The sequence below is a fragment of the Otolemur garnettii genome, unplaced genomic scaffold (assembly GCF_000181295.1).
Source record: "Otolemur garnettii isolate 467f Iridium unplaced genomic scaffold, OtoGar3 scaffold00023, whole genome shotgun sequence".
NCBI lineage: Eukaryota > Metazoa > Chordata > Mammalia > Primates > Galagidae > Otolemur > Otolemur garnettii.
In genome coordinates this window covers 18,689,988-18,704,649 of record NW_003852418.1, presented here as the reverse complement: position 1 = coordinate 18,704,649, position 14,662 = coordinate 18,689,988, and the positions used below count along the sequence as shown (strand labels likewise).

Sequence of the window (14,662 nt, the reverse complement as noted above, 5' to 3'; positions counted from 1 at the left end):
GGCCTCGGGCCTCCTCCGAGGCTTCCGGCACCTTCTTCTTCTTCTTCAGCATCTTCTCCAATTTCTTCCTCTCCTTCTCCCTCTTCTTCTCTTCTTTTTTTCTTTGCTCCAGCAACTTCTTCTGCATCTTCTTGCGCTGTTTGTCGGTCAGAAACTTCTCGGGAGCCGCTTCCTGCGCCTGGTTGTTCTGGGGCTTCGGGGTGTCCCTGCTCCTCTGGGGCGGCGCGAGCGGTTCTCCCGGATCTGCCCAAGCCGCAGCCGCCGCGGCAGCTTCGGCAACCACCTCGGCAGCTGCTTCGGCTGTCTTCCTCTCGCTCTCCGCCATCCTGGCTTTGAGCTTCATAGCCATCTTCAGCATGGTGACTTGGCCACCTCGGGGAGCCCGGTTCGCGCCTGGCCTGGGCGCTCTGCTTGCCCCCGGCCTCGGGCTGTCCAGCCCCTGTACGCCCCGTGTCGGGGGGCTCCGCTGCGGTCCCTGCCGAGCTGCCCCGGGGCCGCGGAAAGCGGCGGCTGCTGGACTTGGGTCTGCTGGGCTGGCTGCCTAATAGTTAGCGTCAAAAAGGATGAGCAAACGAAAAAGGGACACGAACAAACCAAAATGCACCCAACAACAGCGAGACACTAAAAAAGCACCAAGAAATGTCAAACAACTCAAAAAAGAAAAGTGCAAAGGCGCGATGGCACGAGTTTGCTGTTACCCTCAGGCGCTCCTTGGTTTGGCTCTTGGGCACGCCAATGGAGAAGAGAAAAGAGAAAAAGAGAGAGAATTGGGGGGTGCCCGAAAGGCACGGGGCAGGGCAGCAGCGCAGGGCACCGCTGCCCTGTCCCGGAGGCTCTTGCCCGCGCCGGGCGACTCGCACTGCCGGGCGACTCGCACTTCCGTGGCGGGCCCTCGCGCTCCCCGACTTACATGTGAGTGAGGTGCACTCACACGCAAGGCAGTGCCTGCCGGCCGCCCGCCGCTACCCCGCGCCGGGACAAGGGTTCGCTCCAGCCGCGGTGCCGCAGCCCCGAAGCCAGAGAGTGAGCGGGCGAGGGAGCGCCCGCCTGGCCAGCCACCTGACACAGCCCGCTCCGCGGTGCCGACGAGACTAAGTGCCCCTGCCGGGGAACAGCGCTTTCTAACCGGCCGATGACGCCCCAGCCTCTTCAGAGGACCGACCCATAGCAGCGGCCCCTATAAACCGAAGGGGAAGCGCAAAAAATCGGTCCACCGAGGACGCACCCAAATGGTCCGCCGCGCACCCTAATAGTGTGGGCCGGTGCGGGGACAGTGAAAGTGTGGGCAGGGGGCACTGGGGGCTTGGTACTGGGGGGCACGGGCGCGCCCAAGACGGTGGGCTCTCGACCCCGCCTCCCAGACCTGCCTCCCAATTTTCGGTGAGTGGTGTAGCCCAGGGCGGCGCTTACCCCTGCTGTGCGCCTCCTTACCTCCAGCTTCCCGGTTAGCGCACGCGGGACCGACACCCACCCCTCCCTCCCAGCGGCGCGTGCCCGTGGAGATAGGTGTCGGCAAACTTAATTCTAATTAATTGCGACGCCTGGACAGACTTTCAGGTCTTCTGATGAGAAAAGTATGCTGGGCGCGCAAAATTAGCATTTCTAGAAGAAACGGGCGGCAGGCAGCGCGCCGGCGACAGGAGAGCCGAGGAGCAGAGGCCAGAGTTGTTCAGAGTTGTTGAGTCCATGCGCGGGACGTCCTCCCAGGTGGAAAGGGTGGTGGCCCGGCATGGGCGCCGCGGGGGCTCTGGAACAGAGGAAAAGTAGTTTATGAAACGTCAACTTGTTTGAGAAAGTTTCCAAAGTTCTAAAGTGTCCCATCCCCAAACTCCGATGTAATAGAGCACAAAATTAAGGGCAGGGGCACTAAATTGTCAACTTCTTGACTCCTGCCCACTTTTCCAGGGAGCTTGAATGGATCACTTGCTGTCAGAAGTGTGTCTGCTTGGGTATAATTCATTCATTCATTCATTCAATAAATGTTCGGTACAGGCGGGTTCTCATGGTCTACCATGTGCTCAAGTGAGCAGGGGCAGACAGGTCCTTAGAAGAAGACAGGTGCTTGCCTTGGATGGCACACAGACTTACAAGCCACTAAACCCAGATCTTAAAATTAATTAGAACTTTTTTCCAACTTTAACTGTCTTTGACTTCTAACTTGGGACGTTGGGGGGGGGGTTACCTATGAACATCAATAGTTCCATTCTATAAGGCCTCTATTTTATGAAGGGGCAACAGAGGGTTATTCAGAATCACCAAAGAACACTTGGAATTAATAGGAAGCAAAACCTCGACACTAGACCCTCATGTCCAAAGACCCCTGAGTTTCTCAACTCTGCTTAATAGTTGCCGGTCTCCGCCCAACATAAGCCAGGTCATCGTCACCCTCTGCTCACGATCTCTCTTCCACACAAAAATACACTTTCTTTTCGAAAAAGCATGATGATCAGTGCTTTCTACCTAACCAAAAGTGGATAAAAATAGTTAACTGATAGACCTGAATGTGTTCTTACGAAAATCGGCAGTAAATCCTTACGATCAACGACGGCAAGGCTGTTTGAAGATACGGTTCACTATCATTCAATAACTGGATTGGAACTACTTAAAGACAGGGCCCAGGTTTTATATCTTTATATATCAAATAAAAACGTATTGGTTGAATTTGATTCATCAGTTGTCATTTTTTAAAAATCGGTAAAGATTTCTAAGAGGGAGAACAGGCAAGAAATTTTTGTTATGCTTCACTTGTTCAAAAAGCATCTTCCTTCCTGCTTCTAATGTGGCAAAGCACGAATACATTGTATTTAAGAAGCACAAAGTAAACAGTGACCAATACAACCTTGATACTTACGCCAATAAGGACACTGTTACAAATAAATACAATGAGCTGTCTCCTTTTTTGGAAATCTCTGAGTTGGGTTACCACCTTCCACTTTTAGATAAATATCACCCCTGAACTTTAAAAGGAGCGAAACTGTTCTATACTAACGTGCATTCTAGGCAGGGCACAATTGGGACTATTGTCCTTAGAAATGTGTAACACAAGGTCAGGCTTACTCCTTTGAATTCTTCAATCTATCAGGCTATTCCAAAAAAAAAAAAAAACTTTTTTAAAGTGTAGGTTTCACCTATATTTTGTTATGACTAACCACTGATGGACAAATAAAGCATTTACTTTGTAAATAAACGGCAGCAGGTGGAACTGAAGGTTTACAGGTAAGCAAATGACACCAGAAGCTCTGAAACACAAGCTGGTTTGTGGTCTGTTGGGTTTTCTGTTTTTATTCAACACAAAGTGAAAGAAGACATTTTACTTAATTGGTATGGTGAGCTGACACCATCTATAGTTTTTGGCCTAGCATTTGACTTCCCCAGACCCTAAATGTTATTATTTTGTTTTTTAAAGTCTTTCAGATTTGGAGGCAACCATGTGTGACCTTTTCAGATGAGTTAGTAATTTATTTTAATAGGTCACTACTGTTTTAAGCACCTCGTTTATGGTTTGAGAGTGGAGTAATTCATTAGCATAATTCTTAGCACACTCCAGACTAGAGTTTTCCAACAGGAAGGGCCTCTCATTTGGCTTAGAAGAGATGGAAGTTATGGAAACTTCAGGATCTAGAGAGGGACAAAAAGCTAGAATGTCCTGAGCATAAAATGCCCAGGGAAGGCACAGGTCCCCGGCTCAGGTGATGTGCCTCTTGCCAAAGCCAGCCAGTTGGGATAATAACACATCTTTAACCTAAAACACTAGGTCACCTAACGATACAGCTTGGTTAAACAGATGGTGTCACATGCCACACAAAGAGATATCCTAGCAACATTGCTCTCTGACATTCCGTATTTCACAACAAAGGATGAATTCACATGTTGGTGGTTGACTTTTGTGGTTTTGTAAACTTCATATTTATGGATGGAGCCTGTGTTCCTTGACTTTTCTGCCTCTTCCTTTCTCAGTAAGAAGGCCTTGTCTGCTTTTGGAAGCGATAAACTTCCTACAGCTTAAAATTTTAAAAACATTGTTGTAGTTAATGATGTAATTCAGTTTTGTGACAAGAGTGTTCTCCTTGGCCCTTCATTAGTTGGGGTCATTTTAAGTTATTTTCCAAGAGCCCCAGAGGAAATATAATTATAATATTATTTTAATAGTCTAGGAAACAATAAATAGGTTTCCACTGAAACAGAAACTCTGGCTCTAAAGTTTTAATAATAGCATTTAGCATTTCCACAGTGCTTTTTGTCTTCAAAGAACATTCTGCAGCTTTAATTAAACAGAATGACTGAAACTGTTATTACAAATGAATACTGAAGCCTCTGTCATGGAGATGATGAAACTAGGAATTGCCAAAAGCATTTCCTAGTCTCAGTTAATCCCTGTAAGAAGATTTTATTATTTAGGACCCTAAAAGTTCTTAAAAATATAATTATCTAGGGCATTTTTTTTTCTTGTCATATTCACTGGTTAGTAATTTCAATCACAAAGTAACCCTACACTGGCATTCAAAACTAAATGTGATAGAAAACTTCATTTTGGAAGGCTTGAAGTCAACTGCTAAAAAATTAACTACCTGGCCATATGAAATTTCCCTATTTAAACTCCATCAACTAATTTTCAAATTAATTGTTTTAAATTCAGAAAATACTCTAATTCAAAAGGTGGGAGGGTGCACTGACCAATGTGTTTGGACCTAATTTCTTGAGCCAGTGGCTTTGAGATGCTGTTCAACCATCTACTTAGAACCATGCACACAATCTGAAGGCAATTTCCGGTCTTCCTGACTCTGATGGGCAGGTGTTATCTACACAGAGAAATAAACCCACTGGTACAACCAAAAGGGAGTGCCCCTACAGACACAGGCAGTGGCATAATCAATTACAGAACTAAAATTAAAACCTGGCAAGAAGACTGAGCAAGCCTCATTCTCCTAGGAATGTGTCAACAACAGTAGGAGGCCGATGGGCCACTTCATGGAGATCTTAATTGAGTACAAAAAAAAAAAAAATTAAGAGTTTTACCATTCTACAGCAGGAAAGTTAATTTTCCTAAACTAAAATATCCTTCACTTCCCTTGGGGGGAAAGTTGCATGAGGACTAAGGTAATGGGAAAACCTGTTGCTTCAAACTTTAAACTTGGCCTTGAAAGTGGAAACTCATTCAGGATGGGCAATAGGGCAGCGAGACTAGTTAAAAATAGGCACGGGCCAGTTCGTTTTTGTTCTTATTTCCAAGATACCTTCTTTAAATGACATTTTGACCCAGCATCTTACTAAACAAATCACAACAGGGAAAAATGAAAAAACGGTTGGCACAGGTAGAGATCTGATGCTGTGACCAATGGCATGGTCGCATGCTCTGAAGTCCTAATAACATTCCCTTAGGTACAAGAAGAATCGATACGATTTTAAAGATTTTAGGCTATTTTTCATTTTCAATTCTTTATACAACTACAGTTCAGAGAGTTGAAAACACTCAATTAATCAGGCCATTCATTTCTTTAGTTAAATGCTACTGTGTGGGTATATATAAATGCAACAGCTGCTAAGTAGAAGTGTCAGATCTTCAGTTTTTACCTTATTTACCTATCACGAAAATAAAGATAGGGCATCATTTTCAAAAAGCCTTGCAATTAGAGAACAGCCTCAGTTTGGGACAACTGGGACTCTGACTGGGCTATGGTGCCCTTTGCCTTCCTAGCTGAAACCCCCTCTCTTGTCCCACTTCCCTCTGCTGTTGGTAAACTCAGAACTAAGCAATTAATGTGACATAATTCATCACACATTTAATTCACCTAGAAATGTTGGTACCTTTTCATCTTTGTGTGTTTGCCACACACGTTTACACTGAAATTAAAAATGTGTAACTGTAGTTTAGCACCTATTTCGCTGGGTTTTTGTGTTGAGGGGGGAACTAACTAACCATCAGGGCACAGACTGCACAGCTCCCAACCAGGAAGGCTGCCTCTTCCTTTCCAGGTAGCTCTACACAACCTGCTCTCCTTCCCACCACCACCCCAGCCCGCCTCTGCACGATTTCTACTTAGCCTCCATTTCAAAATTCAGTGTTTGCTGGGGAGCCCCAAGGCTTCGCTTCCACTGCCCCTCGACAATTTATGGACTGCTTGGCAGGGCGCACCCTGTCTCTTTCTAAGACCTTTGCTGACCCCTGGAAGTTACGAGGAGGAGAAAAATTATTCAGCTGAAGTATCAAGCATTTGCAACCACTCTGGAAATCAGACGAAAGAGATGATTTCATGAGCTACTGGCCTCCTCTCTGCCCACAGCCACGTCCTGGGGTCTCCGCACACTGCCCAGTACTGGGAGACCTGCCTCTGCCCACTGTTCTGAACATTCCTGTCTCTCAGTTGCCTTAGTCTCCACTACCTTCTCAGATTACCGCTCCTTTTGTGCTAATTATACCGAAAAAATGGAAAGAATGTCGCTGACTTTACAAAGAGCACAAAGCAGACTTGCTTTAAAAACTAAATATAGCCGATTTCTTTCAGGAGGCAGACAGACTCGGCCTTCAGGTAGTTTGGCCTATGCAGATGAATTGCAGATGGGCAATTCATTTATTAAGGCCCAGGTGACAGAAGGTCTCAGCTATTGGGAGGACAGATTAAAAATGTGTGTTGCTTTTGGGGGATATACATAAAATGAGAAGTTCTGATTAACGATTTTTTTTTTCCAGCACTTAATTGTAAATTAAGATTTGCCAATGATGACAGGCTAATTTAAGCACCCTGAAAAGAAACAGAAGCTGACAACTACAGGAAGCAGTACTTGTACTATATAATGCAGGGCAAAATATAAATGAAATGGGGGGAAAAAAAGCAAAAGAAAAAATGTCTAACTTGTCTTCTGGAAGGCTCTGGCTGCCACAGAACAAGAGGATGTTTTTGTAGTCCCTGTTCTCCACTGTGTAAGAAAGTAGTATTTTCTAAGACATAACTGGGAACAGTGCATTATTCCCATTAGCCAAGCGAATTACGGATTTCTTCCCTCACCACCACCCTAAAATCCTCAAAGGGTTAATCAGTAAAGAGCAGCAGCTTGGAACGATTTATTATTTTTTTCCTAAGGAACATTAAATACTGAATTGCTCATGCTGAAATAATGCTACAGCTGTGATCCACGGGGCAGGATTTTGGACACTGGCTCAAGTGACAGGTGTACTCATTGTATGCCCAGCTCGGCTGAAATTGGGATGCCTAACTCAAATTTTTCCCCAATTAACTGTTGAGGATTCTAGAGCCAGCCAGGAAAGAGCCTTTTGCCACAGGCACAGAAGACCATGTGTGCTCAGCCTTCAGTGAAAATGTCAGCCCTGAGGGAGAAGGGAGCCATTGCTTCCTGATCATAAGAACGAGAATATTGAGATGCACCTGCAATGTCTGAGAATGCAGGGGACAGAGAAGATCTAATTGGGACTGAAGCTTTCCAGGTTCTAAAGTGAACAGGCCTGTACTACCATTCAGCTCTTGGAGGATTTTAGCAATCGAAGCAAGCCCGAGATTCTAGGAAATGTGTCAACAAAATTGGTATTATTAGAGGAAGTAGCACCAAGTTAGAGATGCAGGGTCTAATCTGTAACATGCTAATTATACCTATTTTCATTGCAAGGTTGTAGTGACCTGACGCCAAGAAATAAACACTCTGGAAAGCTAGCCTTTCCTATCCAGAAGACCTGAACAGCTGGAGTATGGAAACGCTGGGCCGAGCTTTCACTCAGGCTCCTTGATCCAGCTTGATGTGAGAGACTGGCAGACCCCCTACACAGTAGCTAATTCTCAAGAGAACTTGGCAACAGTGAAGGAAGACAGGTGGGACTCTATCCCCAACTGCGGGGGTTCTGGTGTAAGCTCGGTGTGTCAATGAGAAGGCTGCCTCTGCAATGCCAAAGCCAGCTGAGCGAACTATACTATCCCGTGGCATGTCCTGGTCTCAGGAGTGAAGGAAGATGAGGTCAGACTGTGCTTTGCTGAGCCATTCCACTGACAGGAAAGGTCCTGGGTCCCTGTCTTTGTCAAGGTGATGCCAAATACCCCTACCGTACAATAGAAGTTGATATGGATCTTAGCTGGGACCCAGAGATAAGACACCTCATCTCTAAGTTAAAGCAATATTCCATTTACCTATAACCATTAGAGGCAGCCCAAAGTCTAGAAAAAACACAGATGATCCAAAATTTACAACCTGATATTATTTAACAGCATGTCCCTGGGAGGTACCCCCGAACAGGGTGATTTAAAGCAATTCTCAGGCTGAAAAGTAAGTTTTTAAAATACTCTTCTATTAACTAAATCAGTAATTATCTTAAAGGCATCATTTCGACAAGATGCCATAAATTAGTTGAATGAATATTAAAAACACCCAAAATGTTGACTAACTAGTATAATCCCCAAGCAGACTTAATATTTTCATCTTCAGTATAAAATGCCTTTATATTTTATTTATGTTGCATATTCTTAAATATGTTAAACATATACGTTTCCCACACGTTGGCATAACTACATAGCCACTAAATTTATTGAGGGGTAGGGAAGGCAGAGAAGAGAATTATATTTTAAAAAGACAGAGAGAGAGAGAGACTACAAGACAGAACTCTCCAGCAAACATCTAGCTTCTAAAATGGATGCCAAAAGGAGACGAGATTTTGAAAAAAGAAATAGATGCCTAATTTCTAAAATGTGTAAAGCAAAACAGCAAATCTGCCAAAAGAAAAAAAGCTACTAGCAGCAGGCAGAAAAACCTCAGGGAGACAAACAAAAAATCATTATAATGTGTAGTAATTGAACCCTTGCTTAACCTTCCTCCCCGTACCTGATAATTCTGTGAAATCACCTGGCTATCATTCTTCTCCTTCCAGAAACATGACATTGATTTGTCTAGCAAACACCCATTATTAGAATTCTGAGGTCTGCTTAATGAGGCTACTAATAAATCTAAGTCATCAATTCTTGACCTGCTGTCCCCACCCCCTGAAATTCTCAGTTTGTGATAAACTGCTGAAAATACATTTTTAAGGTCTGCAACAGCAACATAAAAACAAAGGCTAAAGGCTGGGCTTTCCAGATCTTGTCACCCCAGAGGGAAAATAAGTTAGATTGATTACGAAGAGTACCTGGGGGTTACATCAATACTCTCTTTGGGCAGAGCTGTTTGCAAAGAGAAATGAGCTGCGCCAGGCTGAGGCAGGAAAGGAGATGTGTCAGGGAGCGTTGCCCCTCTGCCTCGGTTTCTCCTCCTCCTCCCTCACCTTCCTGGCTTTCTGCTGCATTGAGAGAGGCCAGGAAAAATTCCAGCCAAGAGTCCCCATCAGTTATGCCCAAGAGAAAGAAAAATAGAGAAAAAGAGAGAAACAAAGGAAAACAGATCATCTCGTCTTAGTTTGGTGACTTTGAGATAGAATTTGGGAGCGGGGAGGTCAGCTTGTTCCAAGAAAGAGAATCATGGACATTTTTTCCATTTTATAAAAGCCACACTTTTTGCCCCTACTTTTGGGATGGCTGGATCGAGCTGGTTGTAACATAAGACAAAATACGGATGAGTGGCTTTAGTTTCTTCTAAACCCTAAGATGGCCACAAATTTTGACTCTGGTAATGATGTTGCTGAGAATCTAGCTATAAAGATGTCTCTCCACGCTGTTCTCCTTGCATGCCCACCTGTTAACGACCAGCCTGCTCCTTCCTTCCCAGCTCCCCTCTGCAGCAGATTTCAGATGGCTACTGCAGAGAGCAGGCGAGATTCCTAACATCTTTTGCATGTGTATGCTCCCTTCCTCATCCCTCAGTGTACAGGCTGGCTACTAGTTCTGTTCTGTAGATAAAATTTAGTTTACGTACAGCATGTGCACTGTGTTGGGCTGACAGGGGGGCAGGTGGTTGGAGGAGCTGATCTGCTCAACTATTCAGGCATACTGGTTGTTTGTAGATGAAATATCTATTTGCTTTTTCGCGACTGAAGTTTTGACCAAATTGATTGGATGCCTTGGTGTCAAAAAGACAAAAACTCAAGCCAAAAAGGTCACTGGAATAGGGAGTCTGTGAGCAATGAAAAAGCCATAGTAACAGCAGGAAGCATCACGTGTTTCCAGCAATGAAAATACGAGTTTTTAGATGGTGCTGAATGATGCAAAATTTACCAGAGAAAAGCTACAAGTGAAAGAATGGACCTTTTAAAGGTTATATTGTTTCTATTTACTTGGCTTTGTCATTGCTATAAAGTGGCTTAGAGCCCCCCCCCCCGCCTTTTTGTTCTCTATAAAATGTAAATGGTCTAAAATTAAAAAGCCATCTAATCTCAACCAATATTAATTCTGACATGAAAAATGAGGCCAATTCTTCAGACATGATCACAATCACCAACACCTCACATTAACTGATTGCCTCACTATGTTTCTCAAAAACCTGAATATTTTCCTCTTCCAAAGTGCCTATTTAAGAGGGGATAAAATCCTCAACTACTTCACTTATTCTGACATTGAAAATGCACAATCTCCTAAAGTGGGTTTCCTCAGACCTCCAGGCTCAGCAAACATCTATATCTGATTTGTCTGGCTTTGTTTTTTTCTTTTTCCCTTCTCCAAACTAAAATCTTTCAAAAATAAAATATCTAAGCAGCTCGAGGGTCATAAGTCAGGATGCTGTCCTTGCATCCTTCTCCTTCCAAATGGAACTGCTGGCTCCTAATAATTGCCTTCCAAGAGGAAAATGAGAAAAATGAGTTTTAACATATTTTTCAAGTGTTTTTCTCTAAATTGGTCTATTAAAATCAGCGAGATCACTGTTCCTCCATCTCCATAGCAAGCAGAATCATGGTACATGGAGATAGGGAATAATTTCATATTTCAAGTTGGCTCAGATGGAAAGATTGCAGTTGTTGTGAGGAAAGGAGATATCTGAGGCCCTGCAGTACCGCTCTGCGATGTCAAGACCACTGCCTCCTCCCACGAGATACTGCAGCTGTTGCATTTTGCTTGTTAATGCTCTCACTAAGCGTAAGAAATAAAGTGATTTTGCCCGTAATGTCCATAATTCACCTAGCACAAAGCCCTAAGTCCCTGCTGTTTCATTATAAGCTGTCCGTTAATAATCATCAAAATTAGAAGTGTTGCTGGCTGCATGACAATTTTGAGGAGAAGAGAATAAAGAACCCCAGAAAATCATAAATTGTTTGGGGAAGTTGCTGCATGGATTATTTCCTGGGGTGGGGTGGGGTGGGGGTATGACACCCACCGGTGTTTAATTCAAGGCTAGGGGCTCTCCTGGGGGTGATCTCCCTTCTCACATAGATGCAAAAGCAGCCGAGAGGACCAGGCTCGGAGCCTGCCTTCGGCTCTGTGTGATTCTGCACTGCAGGCTGGAGAAGCTGCCTGCTCTTCATGTGCACGCAGTGAAAGAGCCCTGAAAACACGGAGGGCCGTGAAAGGAAGCAAAAGTCACGTACCTTCCTACCTTTGTGTCTGTCTGTCTTCTCTCAGCCCCCTTCATCCCTGGGGACCCCACAGCTAACCTGGACACATTTGCACTTCCCATTCCCTGGCACTGAGGCTTTTTCCAGCTGTGAAAGTCTAGGATTCACTTTTCTTTCTAAACCCTGCCGGCCCTGATTTCCCAGGCCACCTTTGGGGGTTACAGCAAACACACAACACACGGGTGTCTCCTGTAGATTCAATGCCTGAGGGCCACACAGGGATTACAGACCAGGCCAGGAGGTGGGTAGGGGGACACAGGGCCCTGCCCTTTATCTTGGCTTAAGCTGAATATAGCCTGTCAGCATCTGATTCTCTAACTCCTTCCCAATCTAGCATGGCTGGCTTCTGCCATCAGAACATCTGTCCCAGGCTCTAGTTTATCCATTTGAACTTGGGTCTGACTTAGCATCTGGCTTTAAAGAAAAACATCATTTTCAACATGGGGGGTGTGGAGCAGAGCACAGACTAGCAGCACAGGGGAAAGGGAGAAGCCGGCATCCAGCAGGTTGATAAATTCTGCCTATCGGGCTCTTCCTGTTCACAATCTACCCCCGGCTGAAAGCAGGGAAGCCGGCCCCACGGAACTGGCTCCTGGAGCAGAGTGAGGGAGGGGCTTTGCGCTCCCCCCCCAGTCTATCCATCATGCCTCAGTGACAGCTGCTCCACAGCTCATCTCTTTCAGAGGCCCCCTCTCTTTCCCCCACCACAAGCCTCCTCTGTAAAAACCAAAAAACATCTTGTTCTTTCATCATAATTAAAGTGCTGTCAGGAAAAATGGCATGGCTGAGTTTTGCTGCTGTTGAAATGACCCTCTCTCTCCCGTCTTCTCTCATTTGCTAAAGTGGTCCTTTCTCTGCCTGAAATCAGGCCCTTTGGTGATGGAAATTTTAGCTTAAAGTAGAGAGTTCCAAGCAGAATCCTAACCTTGGGAGGGTTAGGGAGAAAATCGATGTTTTTGAGCCAGCCTGTATCTGCAGTGAGGTGCTGGCAAGGCCATTTTCATCTGCAGAGACGGTGGCAGCAGCTAGCTCTGGGCTTCTGATCCATGCAAGGTCTTCTCATTACAAGTCATTGTCAGGGTACACAATTTAGCAAAACTTGGAGGCTGATTCTCCCCAATGACTTCACTAAGGGACAGGAAGAAGCTATTTAGAAAGAAGCATGGAGTTTCTGGATCTAGGGAGATAAAATCCAAATGTCTTTCATGCTCAGAGGGAAGGCATGACTGTGTATTTTATATCGTCTCCGGCTCTCGTGCTTATATGTTTGAAATAAAGCTGTAACTCACATGCAAAATTAAATGCCCTACTCCTGGCTGGATGTCCCCCAGCCACACGGGGTATGGTGGGGTGGGGGGGTGCTGTTACTTCTCATGGGTGGTTTATACTGCCACAGGTAAGGGGTCTTTCTAAAATCTCATTATGTGACAATTTTATTCTAATCCTCTTAGCTATCATAGAACTTTCCGAAAAGAACATTTTGGGTGGGTAACATTAAAAAAAAAAAAAAAACTATGCCCCTGAGGAATCTTGAGCCATTAGAATCCATGACATATGCTCAAATACGCATTATGGCAGGAATTCATAATATTCATCCTAGCCTTCAACTACTTACATTTTAAAGAAACTGGAGTGTCAGGAGCTTTCAAAATTAGCTTAATTTCCTTTTCCCAAAGATTGTGCATATCAGAAGGGCCCCTTTTAAGTGACACTAGGGAGTTTAATTGGCAGGCTTCCGGGTTTCCATAACGGTATGCTAATATCTGGGAAGTCAAGATGGCACTCTGGGCCTCCCTGATTGATCGAATAACTAGTTGATTGATCAATAACTAGTCACAAATATACCTCTAAATAAGATGTGAAATCAACCCAGGTGCCACTAAGCTCTGGCTTTTCTGAAGGCTATAACCATAGGACAGTGGGGGCTGTTTATGTAACATACAAACAAGGCTGCTTTGCCACTTGCCGCTTGCTGGCCTGGCCGCCTGCTTCCTCCATCCTCTGCTTCACAACTCCCTTCCCCATTATATTCCTTTTTAAAGATGGCTGAGCAACACTACAAATCTTAAGCCTCTTGTATTTCCTGACGGTTCTGTGTGTCACAACCATAGACCTTGGAGAAGAACATGAGGCTTATCACCTTTGGCCTGGGCTGACTGAGCCAGGCATCCCAAAGGCTGTGAGCTGGACCTGACTCTGCTGCTGGATAGGGTGGGGGGTGCCGGTTGCTAGGCAGGATACCACTAAGGCACTGTTTTAGAGTGGGGGGAAGGGGTCCCCACATCCTAGGGCCATGGGGAGAAAAGCCAACTCACTGATTAGGGGCTGCTAGACAAGGACAACAAGTGGGGAAGGATTCTCACTGCCCAAATGCCTTTTCAAAGCCTCCTGTTAGAATTCTACTCTTCAGGGCCCCTCAGTTAAAAATGTGACTCTCTGGGCTTTCTGGCCTCATAGAGCTCTTATTAAAATGCAAATGTCCCTTAAGAGTGGCCTTGTAAGCCTTTGCCAGCTAATGGGATTAACTGAACAGAACACAACCACCTGCAGGGAGGTGAGGAGGCCCGCAGATCGGCCAAATCTCCACTTTCAGATTTGCTGTCCTTACGCTCGTCCCCCAACTTCAGAATACAAAATTTAGGCACTCCTGTTTCAGTCCTCTTTGAGGGGTGATGAGCTTCAAGGGGAAGCCAAAACTTAATAATTCTGTAAATCTGAATTGTACTGACTGTGGAACAAAACTCATCTGGGAGTTCCTTCAGTTCAGTTCAAAAATTCCCCTATCTTATTTTTAATATAAAACAATCTATACACCTGTACTACATGCATTTTTACATAAAGGTTATAGATCATGTGCTGAACATTATAGAGACCTATAGATAAGACATCTTATTCTTAAAAGCATTTACAAAAGGAAAGTTGAAAATAAAATTCTGGAAATTAAAAGTACATTTTTCTTTCCACAATGACTGGGAATTAATTATAGTGATTGAATATGGAATATCTCTATCCACATTAGGGAATGGGAAGAAAGGGCCAATGCTCAGGATCTAAGATGGAGGGCCAGAGCTAAGATGGAGGGCCAGATCTAAGCTGGAGGGCCAGAGCTAAGATGGAGGTACAGACCTAAGCTGGAGGGCCAGAGGTAAGATGTAGGTGCAGAGCTAAGATGGAGGGCCAGAGCTAAGA

The 14,662-nt window shown here is 44.8% G+C and overlaps 1 protein-coding gene across 5 annotated transcripts in view; it reads right to left on the bottom strand.

The window, feature by feature from the left end:
- LOC100966563 (guanine nucleotide-binding protein G(s) subunit alpha) overlaps positions 1-14,662 on the bottom strand; it is a 56,126-nt gene that overhangs the window by 22,315 nt on the left and 19,149 nt on the right. The window contains exon 1 of one of the 5 annotated variants that reach the window (XM_012803872.1): positions 911-1,147. The exons of 3 other annotated variants lie outside the window; for them this stretch is intronic. The gene's annotated coding sequence lies outside the window, so the exon portion shown is untranslated. Of the gene's footprint in view, positions 1-910; positions 1,148-14,662 lie in introns of those variants that run through there. One more of the 5 variants, XM_023511904.1, reaches the window with a different exon arrangement.